Source organism: Camelus bactrianus, chromosome 32, assembly GCF_048773025.1.
Source record: "Camelus bactrianus isolate YW-2024 breed Bactrian camel chromosome 32, ASM4877302v1, whole genome shotgun sequence".
NCBI classification, from domain to species: Eukaryota; Metazoa; Chordata; class Mammalia; order Artiodactyla; family Camelidae; genus Camelus; species Camelus bactrianus.
In genome coordinates, this window is record NC_133570.1 from 4587552 (window position 1) to 4610514 (window position 22963).

Sequence of the window (22963 nt, forward strand, 5' to 3'; positions counted from 1 at the left end):
TAGGAAGCACGGGGTCACTGAATAGAAGCTGGCCAGGGGAGCTAAGGCTTTGCCAGGGTCACAAACAGGCAGGGGTCACAATGGAGCTGGCCCCTGCTGACTGGGGCCCACCCAGGCATTTGGTATTTGGCTTGGCCGTGCTTATATTTTAAACAGAGGGTGACTGTGAGTGTCTGGGGACAGGCGTGGGGGTGCGCCGCAGGCCCCACTCACCTCTGTTACATACTTCTCCTCTAGTCACAGGCTTGCTGTTCCTGCCAGGCCCTGTGGGCTTTTGAGTTTGCAACCCCCATTTTAAAGCTCGATGAAAGTATAAAAAGTGTATGTAAGATCCCCCCCCCCCCGGGTGTGGTTCTGATGTGCACATGAGGTTTGCCCTCACGATGTTCCTCAGGGTGTCTTTTGGGTTGTCACTGACAGAAGTCCTGAGAGTGAGGAGTTTCCTTTGCAAATGCTCTGGTGGCCAGCCTGGGGAGTTCTTAGGGCAACTGGGGTTAAGGAGGCTCAGGGCACCATGTCCTGCAGCCTGCCTTCTGACCCTGTAAACACCTGGTTTCTGCAGGCCTGCTCAGCAGGGCATTTTTTGGGGTGCAGGCCCACTGGAGGGGCTGGAAGTTTGATCTGACACCATGGCTGCCCATAGGGACTCAGTGACCCTGAATGAGCATCTCCTGGGTGTCAGGCCCTGGGCGGTGCTAGGGGATGCCCCACCTACCTAGAGATTGAGACGGTTGGAGGGAAATAAAGGCCTGACTCTGAAATATCCCAGAGGAGTGAGTGCTGGAAATAGACCAGCCGTCCCCACTTACTTCTGGATTCTCCAGGGCCAAGCCTGACCCTCAGCCAACCCCCTTCTCCCCTGTGTTGCAATCATTTATTCATCTGTTCCTTCACTCGTAATACATTTTAACTGAGTGCCGACCATGTGCTGGGAATACAGCAGTGAGCTAGACAGATGAAGTCTCTGCTCTCATGGAGCTGACATTCTGATGACGAAAGAAAATGTCAGTGGTGCCCAAGATAATTGTAAGTGGTGAAAAATAGTGAAGAGAATGGATTAGCGAGTGCCTTGGGGGATTTACAGACGGTCAGTGAGGGCCTCTCTGAGGAGATGATTTTGAGCTGGGACCTGAAGTTAGAAGATTGCTATCTCAGGCAGAGGGAACAGCAAGTGCAAAGGTCCTGAGACAGAGATGAGCTTAATAGTTTGCCAGGGAAGTAGGAGGGAAAACAGGACGTGGGAACTGAGCCTAAGGGCAGAATTTGGCTCCACTGGAGCCAGAGCCCCCTGGATGCGTACAACACTCCTTTACCTGTTCTAATCTGGCCAGAGCCACTTAGTATATGCTGCCCAGTGTCCTTGGGTGACTTCCCTAACTCAGTCTCAGTCCCTACACCTATAAAGCAGGTATATTGAAAGTCTTTCTCTCTCAAAGGCTTAATGAGATGTTTGGGAAGCTTTTGGCTAACCCACATTCCCAGGCAGGATGGGGGTGGGGGAAGGCCCTCCAGAGAGACTGTTTGGGGGCAGAGTGTTCTTTGGCAATTTTTCAAAGCTGCTGTTCCCGTTAGTTACATAGTTGCATGCGGATCCCTGAGGCTGTTGCGCAGAGCTCAGCAGGCAAAGATGCAGAGCATAGAGCAGCAGTCAGGGTATGGGGTGCTGACTTGTGGGGGGCTGGGCAGAGACAGGGGCTCCACTGAGACACTTTCCAGCTCATCCCTCCACAGTGAGTCCAGTAAGTTAGGTCCTTAATCTCCCAGGGCCTCAGTTTCCCCATCTGTAATGTGGGACCCATCCCAGGAGCCCCAGACCCCCGTCTGAGGGTTTCTGGGGGGAATTCATGAGCTCGGAGGACATGCACTTAGCGTTGCTCCCTGCGGCCCATGAGGATGGAATTAATAACTGGAGAGTCAGGAGTGGACAAGAAAGAGGACAGATCCTCTTCAGAAAAATGTCGCCCCTTCTCCTGGCCTTGGCATTTCCAATTGCAACGTGGTTGGTTCAGAGGACGCTGATGCTTCTGTCTCTACTTGGCTCTTTGAGGGGTTTCCAAGTATCCCCCTTGGGACATTACAAAGCTGACTGTCCCCTATGCCCCCAGCTTTAGCCAAAGCCCCAGGGCAACCTGTGCGAGGCAGAAGCTGGGAGAAGGAACCAGGATAAGAAACCGATGAAGATACCCGCAGCCCTCCTCAGTGCCAAATCCCAGAGCTGATCGCACTGAAATGCAAATCCTGGGGAGTGTTCTCAGGTGACACGGAGTGGGGTGGCGGCCGAGGAGGGCTCCCCAGGTCCCGCCCTCCCTTCCCTCCCCCACGCCTCTCTGGAGGGCTAGCCCTTCCTGCTGGAGGTCTGGCTCTTTGCCTGTGGATTCCCACGGTCTGGTTGGGCAGCACCGGAGCTGATGGGGCTGGAATGGAAAGGGAGGGGTCATTGACCTGAGACCCTCTTCCGTTCCTAACTTGCAAACTGCTCATCGCCCCTCCACATACACTTCCCTTTTTCCAGCTTTTGTCAGCCTCAGGTGCTCCCCTCCACCACATAAAAAAAGGAACATGAGCAGCCTGAGGGGGCCAAGAGGGACACATTGCTACAGGGGAGGCAGGCAATCCCTGCAGGCTGGCAGGAGCATGCCCGGGCCCCTGGAAACCGCACGGCCGCCTCCCCACCGCAGCCATTCCCCACTCCCCCTGGGGGTTCTCAGATGTTGGCAGATGGCAGAACTGAATCTGCTGAGACGTCGCTCCAAAAAAGGAAAGTTGAACTGAAAAAAAAAAATTCAAACTCTCCTACATCTTAGGGGAAAGAGGAGGAGGGAGGGAGGGTCCCAGTCTGGGGTTCCCAGTGCCCTCTGCTGTTTGAAAAGATCTCCCCGGGGTTGAGAGGGCAACTTGGGAGGGGCAAGGGTAAATAAGGACACGCAGTTGTCAAGGGCGGCTGGCGGGGTTCCTGTCCGAGCTGGAAGCTCCTGCGTGTGCGCGGGCAAGTGTCCACACGTGTGCTTGTCTGTGACCCTGCCTGCTTGTGCAGTGTGTGCCTGGCTACAGGCTTGCAGCATGGAGCCTGTGCATTTGTTTCCCCTCATGAGAATTCATGCAACAACACGTGGAGTCCTTGCTGTGAAAGGGCAGTGAGTGAATAGTCAGAAATCCTCGCCCTCTTGAAACTGACGTTCTTGTGTGTGTGCCTGCGTGTGTGAACTCCTGCCTGTGTCCCAGCGTTTGTTTATCTGTGGGTGACCTTATGTCTTAGGAGTCTATGTCCCAGGCTACTCTCAGTCTGCGGGAGGTTGCGAGTTTCCCCGCATGTTCTCCTGGGCTAGCTCTCCTTTCTGCGGAGGCCCGGTGTGTGAATGTCCACTGGTAAGAGTTCTGCTCCCGAGTGTGCCACATCTCCCAGAGTGAGCTACACCGTGTGTGTCCCTTCGCATCTGTGTGCGTCCCTTAAAGGCCCTGTGTGTGGCCCTCCCCTTACACCCCCTCCCCATCCACTGGCCACTCCTGAGTTATAATTTAATAGCTGAAACGCGATTCCAGTGAAGTATCTGGGGCTGGGGAGGAGGAGGGCTCTTGGCCCGCAGGAGGAGGAGGAGGGGGCGGGATGGGGAGGTGCTTTCCTCATCCTTCCTCCTTCGGGGAGATGCTAAAAAGAAACTCGGCGACGCGCCCCAGTGTGAGTGTGTCGGTGTGGCAGCGTGTGCACGCGCGAGGGAGTGCGCGCAGACCCAGGGGAGGCGACGCGGGCCCTTTAAGGAGCCCGAGGGGGCCGGGCCGGGGCGCGTCGGTGCGGGCGGGGAGCCAGAAGCGGGGAGGCTGAGCCGCCGCCTCCCGGGCTCCCGCCCCGCCCCCTCCTCCCCCTCCCGCCGCTGCCGCCACCGCCACCGCCGCCGCCGCCGCCGCCGGGGAGCGGAGCCGCGGGCAGGCTGGGCCGCACCGGAGCCCTGCGTCCGCCCGCGCCCCGCCCGAGCCGTGCGCCCGCGCCCTGCGCCCCGCGATGCGCGCCAAGTTGCGGGCCGGGGGCCCGGGGCTGGCGCCCTAGAAGGCGGCGGCGGGAGGATCGCGCCCCGGCTGGAGGCCGGGCCTGCTGCGCGCCCCCAGCCCGATCGGCACCGCCACTTGCCTGAGCACCCGGGCGGCCCGAGCGCGCCCCGAGCCCGGGAGCCGCCGCCGCCACCTCTGTGAGGTGAGTTGGGGCCGGGGGTCCCCGCGGAGGGCCATGGTAAGGCGCGGGCGCGCTTCCGGGGGAATAGGGGAAGATCGGGCGGCGCACGCGGCGGAGTTGGCGGGGCCCCTGCACTCCCGAGTTGGCGCTCTCGTGGGGTGGCCTGCTGAGGAGCGAGGCGCCCCATCGACACTGCGGCCCGCGTGCGTGGGGGCGCCGGGGAACTTAGGGGAACTCCAGCTCCCCAGCGAGGGGGCGGGAAGGAGGGAAGTGGCGTGGGGGGTGGGCGGGCGGGGGGGAGCACTGGAAATGCGCAGGGCAGCCACCCCCCCGCATGTGCCACAGACCTGGGGGGATGGCCGCCATGCGCCTGCCTCCTCCTCTAGCAGCCCCAGACTTAGGGGGAGACACTGCGCCTTATTTTCCAGCGGGCAGCGCGGGTTTGGGGAGCCCCTGGAGACAGCACCCTCGGCTCCCTGGCCTGGCTGCTGTGGAAGGCGCATTGGGGGGGTTCCTGCCAGCTAGGGGTGGGTGCCAGCGGCGGCCGCTCCTGGGCGAGGGCCCAGAGGGCACTGGGTGGGGGTCCTGGGGGAGAGGCGTCCCTTGCTTCCCCCTCCCCCGCGGGCCGGTGTTCCTGGTGTCTGGGCCTGCCTCCCGCGTCTGGTGACGCCTCATTGGGCCGCCTCTTGGTCCCTCCCCCGGGCTGTGCGGATACTTGGGATGCCACTAGTTTGGGAAGTTGGAATTAAGAGCTGATCCCACTTGGGCTGGACCAGGAGGCCTAAGGCCCTAGGGCTGGGAGGGCCCCCTAGAGACTTGCGGGGAGTGGGGGGGACCCGTGGGGCGCGCCTTCCTCACCCCGGACGCTTGCAGGAAAAAGCCCGAGGGAGAGAGGGCTAGGCGAGCGGGAGAGACACGCTGTACCTGCGAGCTGCTGTCGCCCGGGCCCAATTAGCGTGGGGCGCCCGGCGTTATTTTTACATTGTAGGTTTATTTTTTTGGAAGCGAGTGCCCTCCCGCCGCCTGTCGCGCGCTCCGGCTCTCCGAGGGTCTGGTGCAGGCAGCGGAGGCGGATCTGTTCTGTCGGCTCAGCCTCCTCCCTTCCTCCCCCTCCTCCTCCCCCCCTGTTGGTGAGAACTGGTTTTATTATGATTTTTTTTTTTTCCCTTTTGCAGATTTGGAGGAAGGATGTGTGAGGGAGTCTGGGAGGAGGGAAGGGGAGAGGATCCCTGTGCGCTGGATGGGGGAGTTCTAGGCACACTGGGTTGTGTTATCGGTGGCCTTGACTTTGCCCTTTTTAAACCAGATCTAGGTCTCCGCGGCTGCTTTGATAGAAGGGGCTCTCGGGCGGGAGTGAGCTGGGCGGGCGTCCCAGGGCATTGTTGTGCACGTCGTCGTGGGTGGCCTTTTATTTTGATTGGGGGTGGGGGGGGGAGCCATCTGAGAAAGGAAGAGATGTGAGCTGGGATAGCTGAGCCCTTCACAGCCGACCCTGCAACTCAACTCCTTGGGTTGGAATCGTACTTTTGCCACTTTACTGGCAGTGTGACCCTGGACAAATTGCTTAACCTTTCTGTGCCTCAGACTTCTCATCCGCAAAGTGGGATAATAATAGTGCCGAGTTCAGAGGATTGTTATGAGAACTGAGGGTGGTAATACTTAGAAGGTGTTGGTGTAGGTGTTACTATAACCACTGTTACTGTTGTTATTATTCTTATTCCTGGGTTCTAAAACTTGGCCTTTAATCCAATGGCCTGGAAATCTTGTGAGAAAGGGCTGTCTTGCCTTTTGCCTGGGGATCTGGTGAAGGGAGGGGGCCTACTTTTCACTCCTCTTTGCTTTTCTCGCTGAGGATGGAGAAGGGCAGGTCGTGCCTTCCGCCCATTGAACAGATGCCCAGACGGAGGCCGGCTGCAGGGTGCGCCCTGGGCCCGGGGCTGGCGGTGAGCGGAGAATCCGCGGCAGTGACCGCGGCTGCGAGGACATCCCGGGCGCTGTCTGGCTTCCCCGCGCCGGCTTGCCTTGGCCCTGCTTGGAAATTTACCGCCGCCGCCGCCGGGTGCCCAGGGAGTCTGCGGTGCCCAGACGTGGGGGCGGGAGCCCAGCGGGTCCCAGCCCCGGCCTCTTCCCACTGAGCTATTTACGCTTGCTCTGGGATCAATACTATTGATAAATCCATGTAAATGGTAATGTGGCTGTCAGGTCCCGGTGAGAGATGGAGACCCCTCGTGGGGCTGCGCGCAGCCCTCTCCCTCCCTCCCTCGGCGAGGGTTTGGCTACGTGGGAAGGATTTATTTGGCATAATCCATTCTTTTTTCCCAATTAATAATACTCATACCACCTCCTAAAGATTTCTGAGGGCTCTGCAAACACGAATTTAGCTGCATGAAAGGCCGGAGCTGGGAAGGCTTGATTGTTCTCCGGGCGCGGAGGTGGGGGGTTGGCCGCGCTGACACTCACCCGCTGGCCGGTGGTGGAAAGAGGCCCCAGGAGCCCGGACCCCCAGCGTCTTGCCATTCAGGCTGGATGTGGAGGCTGCCTGGCCCGGATCCCCCCTGACTGCGACGTGGGGGCGTAGCTCGTTCTGTGTCTCCCCCCCCCCCCCACCTGAGGCCTGTGGGTGGAGAAGTTGGTTCACTCTTGAGATTTTTTTTGGCGGGGGGCGGTAGCATGTCTGCATAACCAGCCCTTCTGTAAGAAGCAGAGGTGCACCAGGCAGGGGAGCCAGGCTCTCACCTCTTCCTTCCAACTGCTCTCTGAATTACCTCCCCCACATCAAATGCTGCCTCTGACAATAGGGGGTTGAGAGCTTTTATTTGTGTGTGTTTTCCCTCCCCCTCTGTTTCCTCTTCATCTCTAATGCCAGCATCAGCCTCTCTAGGGGATACCTCTGAGACTGGGCTCCCTGCAAGAGGGACAGCTCACAGGAGCTGCAGATTCCCGCCCCAGGCGCCCAGGGAAGGGGGCCAGGAGGGGACCTGAGTCTGGGCTGCTGCCTTGGGAGGGCCAGGCTGCCCAGGATTAGGCCAGGAGTGTCATCTTAAAAGGTTTGTCCCATGGATGGGCATGGGGGAGCCCCCAGGGGAGGGATGCTTAAGAAAGGTCAGCTGGCATCTTTCCAGGATCCTTGGAGGCCGGAAAGGGGCTTTACAACCTGTCAAGTGAACTTTTGGTCTCAGAGCTGGAAATTCCTATATATAATGCAATCATAATAACAAGCAACACCTATAACGCACTTTCTCTGTGCTGGGATCTGCCCTTATCAAGAATCTATCTGTTTACTCTTTTTTCTTTTTATAGCTTTTTCTTGGGGGTGGGGGAGGTAATTAGGTTTATTTATTTAAAATTTTTTTCTTTTAAGTGGAGGTACTGGGAATAAAACCCAAGACCTCGTGCATGCTAAGCATGCGCTCTACCACTTAAGCTATTACCCCCCCCCCTTTACTTTACATTACCTCCCTGTGAGGTCAGGGCTATTATTATCCCATTTTATAGATGGTGAAGTTGAAGCACAGAGAGCTTAAGTGACTTGTTCAAGGTTGCACAGTTTGCATGTGGAACTGAGAATTACGACCTGGGATTGCTCAATATCACGTTGGTGCAACAAGCAGGGAAAGCCTGCAGACCTGCTCTGCGGAGCTGTCTCAGAGGATGGCAGTAAAGAAATTATGTTTCTTATTTGAGCAGCACCTACAGATCTTTGCCCCAGGGGGCAGGAGACTGAGAACTTGTTTTCCCCAGGATTTGGGGAGAGGGACTGCCAGCGGCAGGCAGGCCGGAAGTTTCTTTGAAGTCTCATTTTATCTTAAACAGTCATGCAAATTTGGCATTCGCTCTGGCGACAGGGCTGTGTTTATTTTGAAATGAAAACATGGTTTTGAATGATTTAGCATGGCGTATAAGGACTCCAGAGAGCTGCATCAGATGAGTGCCCGAATGAACGCTGGCAGGCAGCCCTTGTAGCTGGAGACCTTGAGAGGTCCTGGGGCAGGTGACAGCTTTTTCCCGGTTTATAGAGAAGGGCGCAGGTCAGAGGTGCCAGGCCAGCCCAGGGTCGTGTGATGGTGTGCCTTTTGCTTATGCTGACTGAAATCATCATCATTCTTATCTCTCCTTTAGACCAAAGTGAGGCTTTTCTGTCCTGGCACTACCACACTGCCACGCCCAGCTGGGTTCAGGCTAGCCCTGAGGGAAGGATCTTTCGGTTCATAGATCCATAAAGAATCATCCTAAACCAACAGTAGAGCACAGTCTGGGAGTGTTTTGTCTGAGATTCGCACCACTGATCATTGTGAGTTCTGGTGAATCCCCCCTTAGCCATGTGCAAGCAGAGCACCCAGGGGCCGGTCCCTGCCCCTCTCAGAGTTTGGGTGCCCTGGTCTGTAAAATGGGCACGTTTCTTACTGGAGTGGTGGGATGGAGGAGAGGATTAAAGGGCAGAAAGCGAAAGCATTGGGTTTGATGTTCAGCTCTGCAGTTTTCAAGCTGTGTGACGCTGGGCTGGTTACTTAACTTCTCTGAGCCTCAGTTTGTTCATCTCTAAGAGGGGATAATGATGGAGATAATGATACTTCTGATTTTATTGTTATGAGGACCGGATGGATGTCACAATATGTCACAGGAACTGCTGTTATTTTGGGTTTCCCCCTACCCACCCCATCCCCAGTTGAAGGGGGAAGAATTTATAGTCCAACCCATTCCTCCCTCTAGGAGCTGCTGGGAAGGATCCTCTAACGGAATAGTCTCTTTACCTGAGCCCCAGGCCTGGGCTTGTTGCCCTCTAGAGACAGGAGGCTCCTCTCCTGTCGGGTTGGTTGGTGATTCTCAGATGTGCCCAGCTCTTCCCCCTGCCCGTGAAGGCTGAGGTTTTTCATTCTGCCTTTAATGCCCCAGTGCCTGTTGGGAGCCGAACTTGGGAGGACTTGGACACCCTGGACAGTGTGGGGAGGACTGGTGGGGAGGGTGCAGGGGGCCCCGCTGGGGGGGAGGGCTGAGCGTCCCCTTCACCTGGGGTCGGGGAGGTGGGGCTGGTTCTAGAAAAGGCTTCTCTGAAGTCAGGCTTGAGTTCCAATCCTGCTTCCTTCAGTTAAAAACTTGAGCGAAGCCTCTGACCTTCTGGCCTCAGTTTCTTTATCTTTAGGTGGGGAGTGGGTGGGTGGAGAATAACGCCCCACTCAGAGGACCATGCTTAGCTGCACTGTCCAATCACTTACAGCGATGGTGGCAAATAAATGTTCTGGAAGCTTTGCTGTCCCGAATCGTAGCCACTAGGTGCATGTGGCCACTGAGCACTTGAAATGTGGCTAGTGTGACTGAACTGGTAATTTGATTTCATTTTAATTAACTTAAATTTAAACAGCCACATGCGGCTGTGCCTGATGGCTGTCCTAATCAGAAGGCACAGGGCTGGATGATGCAACAAGATTCTGTGTATGAGAGCAGGGCATCTTAGCGTCTGCTTTTCTGCTTTTTCTCTGCCCGGTGCCAGTGTAGCCCTGTCACCTAGGAGGGTCACCCCTCTTCCTGCGGTCCTGTTTCTCACTAAGCTTGGGCGCTCTCCCCTGTGCTGGCCAGGCTCCTCCGCCCTCCGCCTGCCTCCTCTTGGCCACCTTCCTAATTTCCCCATCCCCTCCCGTCCCTCAGCCTCTGGGAAGTTCGTCCCGGAGACCTTTCTGTGATAGCGTGTGAATGTTCTAGATCTTTCCTGTCTGTCCAACACCTTCGCCATTCTCCATGTGTGGCATTGAGCACATTGGGATCAGAGTGTTATTTGCTACTTAATTTTAATACATTTAATACATTCCCTGCTGGTGGGCACAGCGCCTCTTGGGCAGCTTGGCCTTAGTGCCTTGCCTTGTCTGTGGACCCAGGGCCCAACGCCAGTATTCAGGCCACTGGCTGAGCGCTCTCACCCTTTCTGGTCCTACCAGGCCACTGTCCCTGAGACTGGGGTGCTGGCTCAGTGTCCCCTACTTTCTTCCCCAGCTGTCATTTCTCCAGCACATCATCTCTCCCACTGAGGGCTGAGCTCCGGGACCTGGACCTCGGACTCCGGCTCCGAGGGATCCCGGGTTCGCAGGGGCGATGGTCCGGCCTCTCTGCAGGTGTCTGTTTCCACATGTGCAGGTACGTGGGGAAGGCCCGCTTCCCGTAGGGGCCGCCACGGTCCATATTTTTCTGCTATGAATGAACACATTATGGGCATCTTTCCATACAGATAACAACTAGATTAACTTTTGAGGGGGGATAACATTGCTTTTTATTTGTCATTTGAAAAAAATACAGAAAAGCAAAAAGCGATGCCTTCCAACGGGCTTTATAAAAACTTATCTTAATAAAAGAAGAAGCATGGTCTGTTGAAAAATGAAAGCAGAGCCCAGAGGTGTCGAGGGAAGTCTCCTTACCATTCCTGCCCTCCCGTTTCCGTCCCCTGAGGCGGAGACACACGGGTAAAGTTTCCTCTCCGAGATAATCTGGCCCCATGCCCGCCTCAGGGACTTGGACGTGTGTGTTCCCTTTAAAAACTATAAACGCAAATAGTATCACATCACATTCACGTCTTACTTTCCTCCTTTAAATTATGATGTATCTTGGAGTTTATTCTGGAACCAAGAGGCCAGGGGTGAGCAAACGAAGGCCCACCTCCTGTTTTGATACGGTACGCAAGCTGAGAGTGGTTTTTACACTTTTTGATGGTTGAAAAAAATAAAAAGAGTATTTTGTGACACGTGAACTTCGGTGAGACTCAGATGTCAGTGTCCATGAATGAAGGTTTACGGGGGTACAGCCGTGAGCGTTCATTCATGCATTGTCTGGGGCTGTTTTCAGCCTACAGCTGCAGAGTTGGGGAGTTGTGACAGAGGCCAGAGGCCTACAAAGCCTAAAATATTGATTTTCCTGCCCTTTACAGAAAACATTTGCCAACCACTGTAATAGAGCTACTTTATTCTTTTTAACTTCAGCATAAGGTTCCGAAGTGTTCACTACTGAGGAAGCTGGGAGCTGAGAGGACTGAGTTTGAGGGTCACACTGAGCAGGCCTTAATACCCCTCCTTCTGGCCTGGCTCACTGTCCTTGCTGAGTTACATGGTGCTACTGTAGTGTGCAGTAGGAAAGTGAGCATGGTTGAGGCAGCAGGTAGTCGGGCTGGCTTTTGGCATGATTTCTTTTTGTCTCTTAGATGATACTCAAGGCTATAATCCTTTCTGTACAGGGCCACAGAGTTGTTGTAGCACCTTCTGTGTGATGCTACCTCGTTTTCACAATTTTTGCAAAGTCACTTAGAAGCCATCTTGTTTCCCTCTTTGCTTTGGCTGTTAGGAAGCTCAGAGCCAGATTTGCAGCCTGCCTTCAGTAATCTATTCTGGTCTATGTTTTGCCCCTGATTTTTCTGTTTTGTCTTGACCTTTCTCTGATTTTTATCTTATCATAGGCATTCCTGAAAGTTGTCTCAGTTCTTGAGAGGTAGGCAGGAGTAAAGAAAAGGAAAACACTTGCAAGATCTTTTGCCTTTGTTTCCCCTGAGCACCTGTGGGGTGTTGGGGGGGTAGTCTCCTGACAGGTGATTCCAGGAGGAAAGCAAGGCCTGGCCCCATGGACGCAGACCCTGGGCAAGAACTGGGGTCTTTGGTTATCCCTCTTGAGTAGAACTTGGGAAGATGACAGGGAGTGACTTGGAAGGTGAAAGATCGCTTCTGGAGGCCGGGGGCCCTTGTGAGCCACTTGGCCTGAGGGAAGGCTCTGGGTAGGTGACAAGCTTACCACTCCTGGGTGGAATGTCCCTTCCGTCTGTCCAGTATCCGGGGCCCAGGGCTCTTGGAATCTTTGTGGCAGTGCTGCGGGTGTGTCCACTCTCCAACCCTTGTGCTCTGCTGATACGATCAGATGTTTCTGCTTCCTTCTGCTGACCTCGGGGTATTTCTGTGAGTTGGAGAGGAAGTGGGAAAGAAAGTAAACCACGGGTGGAATCAGATGAGAACTGGCGTGCATGCGTGGGGGTGCTTCCCAGGGGCCGGTGGCTCAGGCTCTGCCTCCCGTCTCCTGGGGTTGGTTTGGTTTTCCGTGACGTGTGTTTGTGTTTTAGGGCTTGTGGACAGTTTGAATGAGCCACGGGACAGAGTCTGGTCTCTGCCTCTTGCTGACTGTGCAGTGCAACCTAGGACTAGTAATGGAGCCTCTGTGCAAAAGCACCTCAGTTTACCCACCAGTGAAATGGGTTGATGAATGACATACGGCCTTGGAGGGGATAGTGGGGCCATTTGAGGTGTGAGCCAGTCCCACAAGCCGTGTCCTAGCCCCTCTCCTCTCTGTCCATGGCTCTAGACCCGTGGAGCCCACCCCCAGGCCCCGCAGGTGGATCCAGCAGCCTCTTTCCCATTGCTCATGGGATGTCCCAAAGGGGCCTCAGCCCTGACCTGTCCCGAAGCAGACCCACAAGTCCCCCTCATCCCCAGACCGCCAGCCTGAGCTTCCTCCGTGAGTGTGGGGCCAGGCCAGGTGCCCCTTCCCCCCCAGTGCCTGCAGTAGCCTCCTCCCTGGTCTCCCAGTGTCCGTCCTGCCCCCGCAGTCCCTTCCCTGCGTGCAGCTGCTGGGTGGGGCCAGAGTGGGTAAGTGACCGGACCTTACTCAGAGCCCCGTGAGCCTGCAAGGCTTCCTGGCACTCCTTGCACGAAACCCAGACCCTTCTCACCTTCTTGGAGGCCTGTCTGCTCAGGCGCTCGCCAACCTCTGACCTCCCCTTGGCCGGCCACCCGTGCGACAACTGTGTGCTCAGTTTGGGGAGCGGGATGGGGAGACTTTGGGCCAGGTAGGCCTTGAGGGGTGCGTGGGGGGAGTGCAGGAAAATTTCTTTGCGGCCCAGGGGGTCTCTCTGGAGACGCCGGCAGTCAGAAGTTCCCGAGGCCAGGCCTCGTGTGGAGGGGGTGTCTCGGGGGCCCTGCTTGTCCTCACGCTGAACCCCGGTGCCCGCCGCAGACCCTCCGGGAGCATCGCCCAGTGCTGCGGTGCTGTCTCCGTGGCCATGGCAACCGCCTGGCACCGGGGCCCTGCTCGTTAGGCTAACGAGGCAGGCCTGCTGGGCCGAGGTGGGGGGCCGGGACGCGCTGCCCCGGGGCTCAGCTGGGCTTGTCTGCCAGGCCACGCACGGGGCCAGGCGTGGAGCCGGGGCCCTGGAGGGGTGCTGCAAAGCCCAGGTGGAGTCAGGGGCCCCCCCATGGTCGCGGGGGCTTGGGCTGGGTTTGCAGGGTAGGGTTCTGGTGGGCATTATGTGTGGGTGACTCGGGGTAACTCCTGTGACCAGTTAAAGCAGGGGAAGAGGTTGGGAGGTGCCCACCTTTACCTGTGGCCCCCCCACCCCCCCAGCAGTGCCGTCTCCCACCCTCCTAGGTGTTTTTAACCATTTTTACTTTCCTCTCCTTTGCTCCCTGCACTCCATCTAGGCCACTGTACTGGGGTGGAGCAGTGCACCCCCTCCCCAATTCATGTTCTTCCCAGAACCCTAGAAGGAGACCTTATTTGGAAATAGGGTCGTTGCAGATGTCATTAGTTAAGATGAGGTCATGCTGAAGTAGGGTGGCCTTAAATCCAATAGGACGAGTGTCCTTATAAGAAGAGGAGGAGGCCACTTGAAGATGGAGGCAGAGATTGGAGTCATGCGTCTACAAGCCGAGGAACCCCGAGGACTGCTGGCTAGATCTGTGGAACAGACTCCCTTGGAGCCTCCAGAAGGAACCAGCCCAGCCGACACCTTGATTTCAGGGGTCTGACCTTCAGATCTGTGGGAGAATAAATCTGTGCTGTTTTAAGCCCCCCGGTTTGTGGTCGTTTGTTACAGCAGCTCCAGGAAACTAGTAACGGCTCCCACCGTCGCTTGCTCGGAGGGTCGCAGCAGCCTCCGCACCTCTCACCCCGAGGGTCCGCTCCCCACTCGGCAGCCAGAGGGTTTTCTTCCCATCCCGTCCCCCCCTGGGCTCAGCCCTCCAGTGTCAGTCGGCACAAAAGCCGGCGCCTTACCTTGCCTGCGAGGCCCCGCGTGGCCTGTGCCCCCCACCCCCTTCCCTTCCCGGTCTACGCCCGTTGCTCACTCTGTCCCAGCCACACCGGCCCCCTTGCTGAAAGGCACCGCACGCACTCCTGCCTCAGGGCCTTCGCACTCGCTCTGCCTGCAGCGCTCTCCCCCAGGTGTCTGTGTGGCTTGCGTCGTTTCTTTGCCATCTTTGTTCGGATGTCACCTTATCTGTGGGTCCTTTTCTGATCATCTTACTTAAAATTGCACCCTCTCTTCCCAAACCCTCTCCTTCCCTCCTTTAGTTGTTTCTTAGCACGGATCGCCTTCTGATGAACTATGGTTTTATCCATTTATCTTGCTGCTGTCTGTCACCCCTGCTAGAATGCGTGTTCCAGAAGGGCAGAGACTTTGGTTCCCATTTCCTTTCGTATCCTGGTTCTAGAAGCAGCTCTGGGCACACAGTAGGTGCCCAGTAAATGTGTTGAATGTTAGATTCTGCCTGGTCATGGCCTAACCTGGCATCCCAGTGCAGAGATGACTTGGGATTCCAAGCTGTCTGTCGCTGTGTCTGATACCTTTGCCCTTGCCTGTGGCTCCCCTTCTACTCCCCACAGACCCTCCAGGTTGCCGGGCCTTCAGCCATTCCCTTCTGTCACTCCTGCGGGTGGTCATGACAGATCTCTGCAGAACAGAGCTGGTTCCAGAGCTCTGGAGTGGCCGGGGTTTGGGATAACAAGGTCCTGGCTACGTCAGGTTTCGGGCCTCAGTTTCCCCACCTGTGAAATGGGCACAATCAGATCACGTGTCTCTTGGGGCTGTCATGAGGGTTAAGCGCAGTCATGTGTGAAGCAGCTTGCTGCCTGACACTGCCTGACACTGGGAGCCCGGAGAAGGTCTTCAGTCCAGTCGGCGCTTGGTGGTGGTGGTGTATTTAGTTTGCTCTGTGGATGTCATTTTTGCCATTTTTTGGAGAAAGGCTGAGACGTCACAGCTGGATGACTCCAGGTGCCTGGGGGACTTTAAGCCTTCGTTCCCTTGGGCGGGCGGCCTCTGGCTGCTCTTAGGGCCTGAGACACCCAGGAAGGGAGCTGTGTGGGTGCTGGGATGCGGGGGCTGGTATTCCCAGGGCCTGAGAGGCCTGTCTGCTGCTTGGTGAGAGATGAGACCCCGGGCAACTCCGAGAAACCCAGGGGTGGGAGGACCCCTTCTCCTTTCCTTGGGCTGGGTCCTTCTTTTTCTCTGTGCCTCAGTTTCTGCATCTGTCAAATGAGGGTAACTGTCTTCCCCGCCTCCTAGGGGAGTGGGGTGGATCAGGGCACCTGCGGTGGCCTCTGTGGTGGTGACCTGGCGGGGACAGGTTGCGTGCATGCCAGCCCCCTCCCCACCTTCCTTGTGTGGTCTCTGGGCAGGGCCGGCGGGGGTGAGCTCACTGTGTGGAGTTTTATGTTAGCTCATTTAAGCCTCGCAGTAACCAGAGGCTCACAGTGACCAGAGTAATGATTGCGGCTAGAACTGTTCACTTCCCTATTTAATGATGGGGAAACCAAGGCACAGGGCGGTGATGTCATTGATTCAGTGCACTCGGCTTGGAAACACCTTCCTTGGCAGGCGGCTGTCACATGCAGGGCTTGGCCTTTCTCATGGCTCCCTTTCCCCTGGACTGTGGACTCGGGGCGGGAGCGGGGCGGTGGCCTGGGTCTAGCACGTGCCCAGCCCTGGGCGTCTTGGCCCACCCTTCTGCCCCGGCCCGGCCAGGCCCCCTTGGGGTCGCCCTCCCAGGCTCCTTGCAGGCTCCTGGGCTCTGTCATGCAGGAAGCTGACCCCGCTGTCTGGACTATAAATAGCAGCCGCAGCGGCTGGCAGGAAGCTGCATCTCCTGGCACCTAGGCCCCGGCTGCTGCCCCTTGCTGCAGTGCCTCCTGGAACCGTGCTTCTCCTGGGGGGAATGCTGAGGCGGAAGCGTGTGTACCTGCGTTGCTCTGCAGGTTTGCTGTGTGACCTTCAGGCCCTCACTGCCCTCTCTGTGCCTCTGAGCCCCTGGCCGTGTGTCCGGGATGCCTCTGAGTTCCCTGTGCTGTAAAGAGCATCTCCATGGTGTTTGGATGGCAGCCAGGGAAGTGTGGAGGGCTCGGTGGGTGGTTTGACATTGAGAGGCTGCGGGTGGCTTTTTCCTTGGAGGGGAGGTAAGTGGGAGGTGGCATCGCGGGAGCCTGGGGAGGGGAGATGGGCCCTTTCTAGATGCAGGGTGAAAGGGGTTTAGGGGAGGATGAGGTGGACCTGCCTGGAAGGTCCTGGACTGGGAGGTGGGCCATGGGGTAGGCACTGGGCATCTGAGCCCCATCTCGACTGCTGGGTTGCCGTGTGATTTTTGTACGACCTCTCTGGGCCTTGGCATCCTCCTCCTAGATTTCCTGGCAGGAAAGAGACACAAAGGTTTTGAATTAAGGAGAGCCTTTCATTGTGCCCTCTGTCATCTTTTGTGTTGTGATAGTTAATTGTTAATGTCATTATGTTGTCACGGGGCAGGGTTCGCTTCATCCCTGTCTGCACAGCCAGTGGTCAGTGAGCTGTGGTCAGCAGCAGCCCCAGGGGGAGGGTACTGACCCACACCATGGACATCCCGAGTGGCTGTGCTGCTGGGCGGACTGGGTGGCCTCTGCTTGCCCGGGTCCCTGCTCGCCACCCACCCCTGTTTCTGGCTGACACCCACTATGGAGTGAGGGCTTGGTCCTTTTGTCGGTTTTCCAAACATGAGTGTCGTGCTGCAGGTCTGTTGTACTTTGCAAGGCCTTCCGCTTCCCCAGAGGTTATGTGCTTTGTGGGTGCCCGTGGCGTTCGTGACCTAGAAGGCAGGGACGTGAAGAAGGTTTCAACAGGGTGGCTTCCCTTCTATAGATACTGCTATAAAAAAAAAGTTGCCTAAGAAAATTGATTGATGAATTCTTTGTTGTCATCATAGAGAGGGAAGTCTCTGCCCGACCCACAACCTCATCAGAGGCCAGACTGGGCACCACAGGGATATGTATTCCCCATGCAGGTGACAGAATGGGGTGTGCCTACTTTTGCTCTGTAGGAGTGGAGAGACCGAGTCACGTGGACCCAACAGTTGCCTGTTGGGGTTCAGGGTTTGTAGGGTGGGCCTTCAGAGCAGTTCCCTGGAGGCCCAGAGAATTCTGGAGCCTGTGGTAAGGAGGGTAGCGTTCTCCTCCAAAGATGTGTATGTCCCTCAATGCCAGAACCTGTGCCTGTTGTATGTTACATGGCAAAGGGGAATCTGGGTTGCAGATGGTATTAAGGATGCCAGGCATTTGACCTTGAGGTGGGGAAGTTACCCTGGATAATCGTGGTGGGCTCAGGGTAATCCCTAGGGTTCCTGTACGGAGGAGGCAGGAGTGTTAGTCTGAGAGATTTGAAGATGCTGTGCAGCGGGCTTTGAGGAAGGAGGAAGGGGCACAGAGCCAAGGAACGCAGGCAGCCTCCGGAAGCTGGAAAAAATGATGGCGTTCTCCCTGAGCACCTCCAGCAGGGACACAGCCCTGCTGACACCCTGACTTTGGCCCTGTTAGATCCACCTTGGACTTCTGAACGACGAGATAGTAAAGCTGCGTGGTTTTAGGCCACCACATTTGTGATGACCTGTTACAGCAGCAAGAGGAAACGCAAACAGAGCCTGCATCTTCCCTGAGAACCCAGCAGCCAGGCGCAATGTGGTCATTTAGACAGTGTGAGTCCCTGCTGCCAGCGACCTTGGAATCAGGTGACTGCTGTGTCTTGGTCTTGACCTGGGGCTGTGGGTGAAGGACACGGAGTGAAGAGATGGATCTGCAAAACTGTAAAGGGCTATGCTAGAGAAGAAAATGATGTGCAAAAAAAAAAAAAAAAAATCCAGAAAGAGAGAGGACCACTTGGAGACTCTGGAGCAGGGAGAGAGCGGTGTGAGGTAGGGATGTTTGTGTGTCCTTTTTCATTTTTTTCTTAATTCCTGCAAGTCTGGTGAGGGTACCTGGGTCCCATGAAGAGCTAGAGGAAAAAATGTGTCCCCAGCCCGTCCCCCGACCCGTGATGAGCCACATCCCGCGCCACGGCCCCGTCCCCAAGGGGCAGGTGCTCCACATTCTCTGAGCAGACGGGCAATGCCACATGCAGCTTCCTTCCCGGCTTTATTGAGAAGAGGAAGACAATGGCCAACGCCTTCGGCCCTGAAGGCCTCTGGGCCTGTGTCCAGGAACCCGAAGCCTGCAATTAAATGAAACTGGATCTTTCGGTGGGGAGGGCTTCTCCTGCCTGAGGAAGGAGGCTCTGGGGGACCAGGCCCGGACCAGGCCCAGACCAGGGATGTGCTGCTTGTGGGCGCGCTGTGTGGGGGGGTCCGGGGGCGGGGAGAGGGGACGGATGTTCTAGCCACTCGTGGTCTGGGAGGCTGGGCTCTGGGCCATCAGCAGCAAGGTGGCTGCCTTTTATTTAAAAAAAAAAAAACCTGCAAGTGACTCTCCGGTCACTTGAGTCCCCTCCCTGGAGGCTGCCACTTCTCAACTGGACGTGTGCTCTTTGAAAGGTGTTGTCACACTTGCGTGGGCCTCTGCGTGGCCTGGGGCCCCGTGTCGTCTCCAGGCTGGAAGGATGCACGTGCATGGCTCTGGGTGTGTGTGTGTGCGTGCGCGCGCCGCTCTGCACGTCACTGTCAGAATGAGCCCTGCACTCTGCCGGTGTTGTAGGTCCAGTGTGGTTGAATGTTGACAGCTTTATGTAACTCAGCCTCGTAATTTCCTCTCCACGTTGAGACGGGCAGGCAGACCCCGTGGTTCGGAGCAGGGATCCTCGCACCCCTGCCACGGGCTCTTACCCGCTGTGAGGTATTGCCCCGTGCCTCAGTTTCCCTGTATGTAAAGTAGGGACTGGAGTGGGACTTATCTTCTAGGATTGATTTGAGGATTAGGCACCAGGTTAACCGTGTAGCTATGACAGTTATTATTACTTTTAAAAATGAGGATTTTGCCCTGTTTGGAGTGCAGTTAGATGGAGGTGATGAATTTTTACTTCCGTATGGATAGTACTTGTCCTGGGGCTCCGTGGCACGTGATTGGTGTAGTCCCCAGATGCCTCTTGGGTTGACCGCGGTGTTTGGACCTTCTCCCAGTGCCTCCGGGTGCCCCTGCGCGGTCCTTTCTCCTCCATGTGTTCTCAGGAATGGCATCGTCGGCTCATGGCTCTTCCAGGTGATGCTGGCAGCCCCTGCAGGGGGCTGCGCTGGGGTGTGCAGTCTCCCCACGGCCAAGGCCTTGGGCAGGGCGTGTGGTTTGACAGCTGCCTTACCAAAAAGACTTCCTTGGTTTTCAGAAGCAGAACAAATGTGTTCTCTCTATGTTGGAAAACTTAGAAACAAAAAAAGCTTGCACAGGTATCTTAAATAGATCAACAACAAGGTCCTGCTGTACAGCACAGGGAACTATATTCCTCTCCTGAAATAACCTGTAATGAAAAAGAATATGAAAAGGAATATATGTACGTATAACTGAAACATTATGCTCTACGCTAAAAATTAACCCCACATTGTAAACTGACTAGGCTTCAATAAAAAAAAAAAAAAAACCTGCACATAAAAAAAATGACCACACCCCCCACCCCCAAACCAGAGAGAGACTGCCAGCGTCTAGCTGTGTGTGGGTTTTGATGAAAACGACCAGCTCTGACCTCTGCTACTTGGAAGTGACCGTGGGAAGAGGGAACAGGGAGCTCCCTGGATTCCGCAGCCCCCTCCTCCTGCCCCCTGTCAGACATAGTAGGTCAGAATCCTCAGAAGTGGGGCAGGTATTTGGCGGCTCTGGGCTGGGGCTTTGAGCCGCTTGGACCTGGGACCCACCTCTGCCCTGCAGTCTCTGTGTGACACTGGACACAAAACCTTGCCCCAGGGAGCCCTGCGACCTCGTCTCCTTGCAGGGTTTTGTTCAGCCTTGCACATCCTAGGTTCTCAATTCACGCGCGGCTGACTGTAGTGAAGCGGACTCCTCAGCCTGTGCCCCGCTGGCCTTTGGGCTGGGTGCTTCTGCTCTGGGGGCGGTCCTGTGCCTGTGTCCGCTGTGTGGGCGGTTTAGCCGCGTCCCTGGTCTCTACCACTGTGATGACCAGAAATGACTGCAGACGCTGCCCGGTGCGCCCCAAGGGGCACAGTGGTCGCCTGTGGCACATGAGGGCTGTTAGGACGGCAGAGGGGTCCCACGAGGGACCTTTCCTGGTGTCCAGCGTGTAGCTTTTGCTGGTTCAGATGCACTCACGGACCACCTACTGCGTGCCGGGCGCTGTCCCAGGTGCTAGGATACAGCTGGGAAGGGACGCGGCAGGCGTGTGCACCCCCACCGCCCCCGGGCACAGCTGGACACTCTGCCCACTGCTCTGGCTTGGCGTGGGGATGTGGTGGTGACTTAAGCCCCGTCCCTGCCTCATGGAATGGGGAGAGCTTTGTCTGGAGAGTGGCAGGTGATCCCTGGTGAAGCTGTCACCACTGCGGGCTGGCTGTTTCCCTTCCAGGCCTCAGTTTCCCCGTCTGGAGAGTGGCGTTCAGGGTAGCACTTACCTTCCGGGCTGCTGTGGGGATTCAGAGTCACTGTGGCTGGGCACGTGGCGTGTAGTAGGTTCTTTGTGACAGTGAGCAGATGTTGTCTGCGTGTGCACAGATGAGGCCAGCATGCACACGTCTGTCCTTGGGGTCACTCCAGCGGGCGGTGCGGGGCTGAGCGGGGTGCCGGCAGCATCTTCTCTGTGTCTGGCCGCGCGGGTGGGGGTCTTGGCTGGAGGGGACTCAGCTGCCCTCCTCCCCAGGTCCCTGAGGAGCCAGCTCAGTGGAGATCCCTAAGGCGATTAAGTGGGTTCATTTGATCCTGAACGTGAACTTGAGCAGGCAGCTTATCTCCTGGAGGTGAAAGCCAGGCTGGCGAGGGGCCACCTGGCCCAGGCGGGAGTGCGGGATTTTCTCCTCCACCCCCTGCCCGCTGGGGCCTTTGCTGGGGGCTTTCGCCCCACCCACCTCCAGCCCCTTCAGCCGCGTGCGTGCTGTAGACTGAGGGCCGTGTGCTTCCTCTGGTGTTTCGCGGTGACCGGCACATGTCACGTTAATTCCTCTGATGCTCTCACCCTCGTGAGCTGGCGATGATCACATCATCACTTTCCCTGTGTCACAGGCCAAACAGCTAAGGTTCAGAAAGGTCAGCTCACTTACCCAGAGCCACACAGCGTCCCGACAACCCCTGACAACATTTACAGCATAGAGTTGGAAAATCCTCTTTTCTTTTGGACACTGGAATTCCTCCTGAACACAGTCTTGACTCTGCCCAGAACCAACAACAACAACAACAAAACAAAGACCAGTGGGCCAGCCTGTTGTGGTGTGAAGGAAGTGGAAGGAAGTCGCTGCTGGCTCCCACTCAGAATGAGTAAGAGTCGATTCGAGGCAAGTGAGATCAGAAGCGTTTCGGTTCTGGAAATACATGAAAGGGATTTTTTTTTTTAAAAGCTAGTGTTTGGATCGGTTCTGGCAGTTTTTTTTTTTTTTTTTAAACGGCCAGGTTATTTGAAAATTGTGTGGGGAGAGTGACTTTCGTGGCCTGGGGCTGTCCCGCTGGCTGAGGGCCAGTCACAGGACAGCCAAAAACATCCCTGACTGTTTCTGAGATGTTCCGGGGTGGGGACACTGGCTGGACCAACTAACACAGAAACAACAATATGCTGTTACTGGGGCTGGAGGGGACCACTGTGGTGGAGACCCTCCCTGCTTTCATATCAGTAACAATAACAAACACCATGGTGGCAGACCAGGCGCCCTGCTGCTCTCTTCCCGCCACCTCCACTGTTGGCTCTGGTTCCCTGGTGGCTTCCTCATGGCCCCTGAATCACCCACTCGTCCCTGCCATGTACTTCAGGCTGCAGGCAGAGGCATGCTGCCAGAAGAATGAGAATTTTCAGCTCCTGGTCTCACACTCTCCCTTCCCCTTCCTCCTCTGAGAATAAGCCTAGAGGCCCCCGGGGCACCGAGGAGCCACTCCGCCTTCACGGACCCACCGTCTCCTGGTTTGCGCTCCAGCCACATACCTCCCCGCCCCCGGCCTCTGCACTCAGCCTCTGCACTCGCTGTTCCCCTACCAGCAATGCTGTTCCCTGGGATCGGCTTGGCGGCTGCCGTCAGGTCTCAGCTCAGCTGTCACCCTCAGGAGGTCCTTCTGGCTGCCCAGTCAAGCAGCCCCCTGCCACTATCCCAGCCCCCACCACTTTTGTCTGTGGTCGTTCATCTCTGGAGTTTCTCAGTTGACTCCTTCGCCTTGTGCGTGGTCAGCTTTCCCATGTCAGAAGGTCTCTTCCGAGGAGGCAGGAGCTGCCCCCGTCTCGTCCCCAGCTGGGCCCCCAGTGCCTGGAACGGTCGGTGTCAGGACATAATAAGGCCTTGGTCAGTGTGTGTTGATGGCTGATGGGTCCCTTGGCAGTGAGACTAAGTCCGGCCTGACCTGGTGGAGGGTGGGGAGGGGTGTTGGACACAGGGCCCTTGTCCCTTATGTGGGTTCCACCCTGTCTGGAACCAGCCAGACCAGGGGGGTCTGGCCCAGGGGAGCGTGGCTGCCACTGACTGCTGTTTTCTGCCCAGGAAGAGAGGCCCTTAGGGGGCAAGGGTGGGGATGGGTTCAGCGGGCTGATGTTGCCCCAGGATTCATCTGGCGATGTCTGAAGACATTTTTTGGTCCCAACCTGGGGGAGATGCCACAGGCGTAGTGGGTCGCGGCCAGAGATGCTGTGACCGTCCTGCGGGG

The 22963-nt window shown here is 56.6% G+C and overlaps 1 protein-coding gene across 28 annotated transcripts in view; it reads left to right on the forward strand.

Moving 5' to 3' along the window:
- Positions 1-3875: 3875 nt before the first annotated feature.
- Positions 3876-22963, forward strand: part of NCOR2 (nuclear receptor corepressor 2) — a 215037-nt gene continuing 195949 nt past the window's right edge. For 9 of the 28 annotated variants that reach the window (XM_074355915.1, XM_074355905.1, XM_074355906.1 and 6 more), the window contains exon 1: positions 3877-4186. The gene's annotated coding sequence lies outside the window, so the exon portion shown is untranslated. Of the gene's footprint in view, positions 4187-10150; positions 10292-22963 lie in introns of all 28 variants that reach the window. The other 19 variants (XM_074355911.1, XM_074355916.1, XM_074355919.1 and 16 more) reach the window with 5 other exon arrangements.